Raw genomic sequence first — 7,138 nt, 5'->3', positions numbered from 1 at the left:
TTTCTTACAAAGAAAAATAAATGGTATGTTACCTTTGGAGACAATGCAAAAAAAAGGATCATTGGTCAATTTAACATTGGTAATGACACATCCTCTCTCATTGAAAGTGTTTTATTAGTAGATGGTTTAAAACATAACATTTTAAGTATTAGTCAACTTTGTGACAAAGGTTTTAAAGTGATTTTTAAAGTATCTCATTGCATTATCAAGGATGAGAAAAAAAGGTTAATCTTTAAAAGATAAAACACACAAGAGAGGGGGTGAATTGGGATTAAAAAAAAATTCTTTCAAACACAACAAGTTTAAGCACAAGATGAGCAAATAAAAGGAGATAAAGTTAAAGAAATCAAACTCAAATTTTATAGTGGTTTGACACTTCCATACATATGTCCACTCTCTTCAAGCTCCTAACCTAGTGAGGGTTCCACTAACTTGAAGCTTCAACCAAGCTTCCAATCACCTTTACACTTAGATTCCAGCTCCAATGAGCTCTTACACAATCTCTTCAAGTTTCAATTCACTTGAAGGCTTTAACACTCAATTAACAAATATGAATCTCTCAACCTAGTTCAACAAAGGCTTAAATACAACTTAAGGCTAGGATGAATCACAAAGGTGCACTAAAGGATATGCAAATGAAGATTTAATGCACCAAGAAAGGAATGAGAACTTTTAAGGCAATAACAAGTGGGTAGACAAATAAATGAGGTGTTCTTTTACACATAAATGAAATAGAGCTCCTTATTTATAGGTTTCTAACCTCAAGAGCCAAGAAAATCAAAAAGCAGCCTCAATCAGTCGAGTTGGGGGTCGATCGGTTCACTAGCCGTTAGAGCATTTAATGTTTGACTGGTTATATTTTAAAATATTTTTAAATAATTATAGATAAAACTAATTTATAAAAATTGAGGTTTTTTTTTCATATATATTAAATTAATGAGTCAAAACTCACTTTTCCTAATAAATAAACTAATAATTTTGAAGATAGTAAAATATACCGTTTTGAAAGTCTAAACAAATTTAAATAATAAAATCTTATTTTATCTTAATAATTAAAATCTACATATTTAATAAAATTAAAATTATTAATAATTTAATAAATTTTTGTATTGTAGTTATCATAATTTAAATTATCAATGTTAATAATGATAAAATGATGACATGTGTTTACCATTTTTAATTATTTATATATTTTTTTAATTTTTATCATTATTTTTAATTTTAATGATATATAAATTATATATGTATGAGGCTCTGATTGCAATAAATAGATAGAATTCGGGAAAGCATTGACCCATTCATCCAAAGTTGGAGCCATTTTCGGGGTGTTAGTCCAAAATTACAAGGCACTAAATTTTTTTTTGCTTGTTAGTGTCCAAATTACAAAAGAGTCACAAGATTTACTTTTACCCATTTACTTTGAAAGTGATGGTCAAATTTAAAGTAACTCAATTATTTCAATACTTCATGCAAAACAGATGCGCTCTTTCATTGCCCACTTCCCTTTGATCATTGCCTGCACTAACCCCCCTCTTTTCCAAAGTTGCACCATTAAATGTCCTTATAATAATCCACTACTTTGAACTTTGTTTTTATTTAATTTTGGGCCATCACAATTTAATAATACATCTCCAAATCATTAAACAAGTAGTATTGTAAGCTAATCATGAGATAGTTTGTGATTAATAAAATGTAGTTGGAAGATAAAGTGTGGAATTAATTAAGAGTATGGGAATGGCTTTTGGCAATTAAAATCATTCTCTTTTCTTCCTTTTGCTTTCAAGAGAGAGCTAGGTGGGCTATTCTTCCTTTGTGAAGATGAAGCAAGGGCACCTTGATGGAATCTAAGCGACATTGCTTCTCCCCTTTCATAAATGTTATTTATTTCTTTGTTTATTTTTATGAAATTTTATATGCCCCTACATAAATGGAACAACGGGTGGCTTTGTCTATTGGATAAGCACACCAAAATAGAATGAAAATTAGCATGATTTTTTTGTTACAAGGATTGGAACTCTTATGTATGGAAAGTTTATCTCAATAGACCATAATAGGGTTTGATCGAATTGTTAGAGTTTGGTGACCCTAATTTTATTTGATTTAATTTGAAAAGTCTGTGGTGTGACGTATGTGGTTAAACTAAAATTATAAATTTTTTTGGAAAATCTATGATGTCGTAGCCCATCACTAACCTCGTTGGGGGTGTAGGGACTTGCCTTTGTGGTATGAACTTGTTTTATTTATTATTCTCCCACATAGATATATATATATATATATACACACGACGATGTATCATATTTAGAGTTATGATGTTTATGTTTATATAGTTATCACTCATAACTCTCTCTTCTTGTATCAATTTTTGATGTAGTAGATTTTTTTCTATTTAGATTTTTCAGATAAATTTATGTGTTCTTATTTTATTTTTTCTTATTTCATATTCTCATTTTTTATAACACCGATTAAAAATTTTACAGAATGCATTAAGGATTTGCCCTTGGCAGTTGGGAAGCCCAGATAATAAAAGCAAAGCAAAATAGACAAATAAATTTTATTGGAATTAATGTTTAGTGAATATTTGAGACCCATCTTCTAGAATTGAGAAGGGCATAGCCACCCAAATGGTAGAGAGTATGCCGAAGTGGGTGGGAGCCCCATGTCCCCTCTCTTGTGGCTTGTAGTTAGGTCAGGGGTCACCATCTTTTAGGGGTCCTATACCTTAATTTTGGCCAATCACTAATCACTTTAGCTACTAAAAACAACCCAAAACTGGCCTCCAAAAGTAGTTATGATAACCCAAATCAGAATATCATGCTTTGTACTCTTAAACTTTCAATTTCTCGCCATGCCTATCCAAACTCTCATCATGCCTTTTAATTTAGCCAATCCAATAGGACCAAAAAGGTTCTGTGTAACCAACCCAAATCTCATCCAAATTACTCCATTGTGAATTTTGGACCGACCCTAGTTTGTCAAATACAGCCAACGCTTGGAATTATTTCTACTTAATATTTAATTTTCCTGAGCGAAGTTTTCTTGGGGGCCAAGCAGGGTGTCTGGGTCAATTATGAGACTGGGAGTCTGGGAGTTAGTTATTGGACGGTAGGTTTGGCGGAGTGGGCCGTGGGGATGGGTGTGAACAGAAGGAAATAGGGTTCATTCTCTTCTCATTCTTTGTTCTAAAGAATGTGGGCTCCACTGCTTTGGGTCGTTCATTCTTGTTCTTTTCTACGCAGATGGGTTTAGTATCAAGTGGGCTGGGTTTTTTTTCCTGGTTTTTGGAATAATGACTATTTATTTTATTTATTTTTCTGTGATATGATTCAGTTGGGGCCCCAGTTGATTAATTTAGGTTGGAGATAGCTGGGCCTGGGCTGGTGACTTGAACCCCCCCCCGGTTGAACACTCATTGAAAGAGTTTTGTGAATTGATTCCAGCTTATCTCTTGGTAGGTCTTTGTCAAATATTGAATCCCGCCCCAGTTCAAGAAATTCAATGAGCAATCAGTCACAAATCCGTTAATTTTATAATGTTATTAAAGCTTCTCTAAAAAGCATCGGGGTTTTGATCATTTCAACTAAAAATCAATGGATTTTTAACAGAAGAGGTTAAATCTTTTATGACGTTTCCATGGGCAATCAACCTACCAAGCACAACGAAAGAGCACTTGAGGAGCCAGAAATACTAATTAGGACAGTCAACGTTGGGGATATTACTTCTCCTTTTCTCACTTTTTTGTCCCTTTTGTTTTAAACTGTGGTATGCCTTTTTTTTATTGCTACCATCAACACTAAACTTCCCTTCCACGCTTTCTAAGTTTCTATTTAAAAAAATTAACGAATAAAAAAAATAAAAACCATAAAAAGCCAATAAAATAAAAATACAATATTTTTTTATTATCTCTCTACCACTCAATATCCATATAATTTTTTTTAAAAAAAATATGGCATTTCTTTTAACTACACTCATTTTTCTAAATTTCTTTTAATTTATCTAAATATTTTAACCTTTACCCATGCAATGACACTGCACTTTTTATTTTTTTACTTTTTATTCATTTGTAAAAATATTATTATTACTTTTTAAAAAAAAAATTGACTTTTATTTATTTATTGGAGAAATAATTTTATAGAGTAGGTACCTATTTTATTATTAAAATTGAAAAATAAAATAAGAAAGAAAACTACAAGAGACAGACTCCTAAAAGAAATTCAAGTGACTCCAAAAGGTCACAACTTAAATGGATTAAGGGTTAGACTACTCGATAACACCCACCAAGCCAAAAAATAAAAATAAAAAAAATAAAAAATAAAATAAAATTATGGGTCTTCACCAAGTAAGTTAAATTAATTTTCACATTTCCTTACTTAATGGATGGATATTAATTTTATAAAAAAAAAATCACACAAAAATCAATTTAGAGGATAAAATTATAACTTTCTTCAATATCAATTTCACTACAATCAATTCATGAAATAAAATCCTAATTTCTTAAACATCGAATCAATTCTAATTTTATTGTGTACACACATTTTATAAGAGTTATAAGGCATTTAAACTGTAGATGTGTATACGGCCACTTAGTGTGAATATATTCCGTTATTTCCTTTATGAAGGTTATTTAGATTTCTTACCAAACCATACAAACACAATCTTTTCATACTTACACCCATTTCATATTTCTTTATTTATTTTTTCACATTTGCATATGTATAAGACATTTGTGTTGACTAATAATACAACTCTGGTATAATTTAAAGTAGTACAACTTGAGATAAATTAAATAGAAAAAATAAATTTCTAGATTACTAACATAAAAGAAAATGATAAAAATAAAAAATTATTTATATTTAAAAATCATAAATGAAATTAGTATTTTGAAATGATTAAAATAACTATTTTTATTAAATTTTGAGATGTAACTCATTTTATTAATGTTGTCTTTTTATTTTAAAAACATCATAAAAAATATATATGAAATATATTCACATAATAATAGACTTTTAGTTATATCTTTTTAATTTACTTTTATTTTTCTAATTCAATTCAATTTTTATATTTTATAATTGAAATGGTTGAATTTTAAGTAAAAACCAATATTTGTAATAATTAAATTTGTTTTTCATTTTCCTATTTTATTTTATTATTAATAATATAACATTTTATTGTTAGTATTATTATTGAAATTAGTTCACAAAACTTTCATTAAAATTTAATATTACGAATAACATTTTCAGAGTGCAATTTTTATATGTTTGAAAGGAAACACAAATCATTACTTTAAAATATAAAAAATTGCATATATTTTAGAATTTTCATATGATACATATTTTTATTATATGAAATAAAAAAGCATGTTGAAATAATTAAAAAAATTAATATTTTGATTTAAAATTATGATTGGGATCACAATTTAAAGTTATATATTGAAAAAAAAATTCAAATCATGATTTTACTTTGGAAGCTAGATTACTTTCTCCCTTTTACGATGTTTATTATTATTATTATTATTATTATTTTCAAACCTTTTAAAAACAAATCCCTCCACTAAGTCTGAATCGATCTTTTCCCAACAAAAGAACATTTAAGTGAACTTAGAGACTTGAGAAATCTATAAAATAAAAAAATAAAAAAAATAAAAAAAAGGAACTATGATTCTAAGGTTCTATTAACTTTTTCTTATCCTAATAACACTTTAACTGAAATATGTAAATTTCCTAAAAATGAAAAGGTAGGCAAATGAAGTCCAATTTAGGTGAAACTTGAGGCAATGAGTTCGTTGATGAGTCTAAAAACCTTAGGAATTAATTTCTAATTGAAATAGTAATCAAAAGACCATCAATTAAGCCTCAAGCTAAATCAATTCTAGATTTTCTCAAAACAGAGTATGTTGCAATGCAATTCATTTTCTCAAATTTTCTCATTAACCAAATAATTTCCAAAAATTATGAAAATATTAAGATATAAGATATGATGATTCTAGAAAGTTTTAAAAATAATTTATAAACCTAAAACAAAAACTAATAATATCAAAACTCTTAAAAAGAAAAACTGTCTTAGCATATCTTATTGAAAATCCATTAACGTTTACTTAATTATTTTCCTCTGAAAACATATCCAGAATTGCATCAAATTAGACTCAATAGTTTCCTTTCTGAGTTTAATAACATATAAAAATAATTAAGAATCAAGATACATAGTCAAAATATCCCCAAGTTCCAAGAAACTAAGTGGTTCAAAACTGCCTAAAGTGAACTAAATAGGTTTTTTTTTTATCTCTCTTTAGAATTTTGGTACTAGGCTATTACCATTCAAATGGAGTGAAATTTATAAGTTAGATTCTTTAAGGAGTCTCATATTATAGAAAAATAATTTGGAGTATAATATTATTAAAAAAAATCCCAAAATTTTTTAGAAACATAACTGGTTTCTATGACCATCTCACTTGTGTTTCTTAATATCTCCAAAATATTTTTATATATTATTTTAAATTTTTTTCACTTATTTAAAGTTTTTATATAAAAATTAAATAATTTAAAAATATATAAATTTCTTACTAATTCTAATCATATTTAACTTTTATTTTATATTTTTATAAAAGAATATCATTTTTCTTAATATTTTTTGAGAACCAAATAATTTAAAAGTATTTTTGGGATAAAAACCTACTGAGGTGCTTCTCAAAGAAATATTATAAGTAATTTTTAAATTTTTTAAAAATATTATCTAAATTTTATCAAACATATAATTTTGTTTTCAAAAAAAAAATATTCAACATTAAAACTGCATTCTAAAATACGTTATTAAATAGATTCTAAAAATTCATTTGATAATGATTCTAGAAAGTAATTCTAATATTTTTAGTATTTTTAATTTTTAATTAAAAAATTTGTTTTCAAGTATTAAAAATGTTAAAAAAAGGACTCTTAGATACAATGATATCTATGCACAACAATTTGAACATTGAATAAAAAATATTAAATAGCCATTTTAAGATCCATTTAAATACTTTTAAACTAACATATAAAAATAATTTATTTACCTCAAATCTATTTCTTATATTTTTTATCATTATTTTATTTTCTTAATGCTTTTCTTTAAAATTTTCAATGCAATTGTCTGACAACCGCTTGGCAAG

This window comes from Vitis vinifera, chromosome 3 (assembly GCF_030704535.1).
Source record: "Vitis vinifera cultivar Pinot Noir 40024 chromosome 3, ASM3070453v1".
Classification (NCBI taxonomy): domain Eukaryota; kingdom Viridiplantae; phylum Streptophyta; class Magnoliopsida; order Vitales; family Vitaceae; genus Vitis; species Vitis vinifera.
This window is presented reverse-complemented; position numbering follows the sequence as displayed.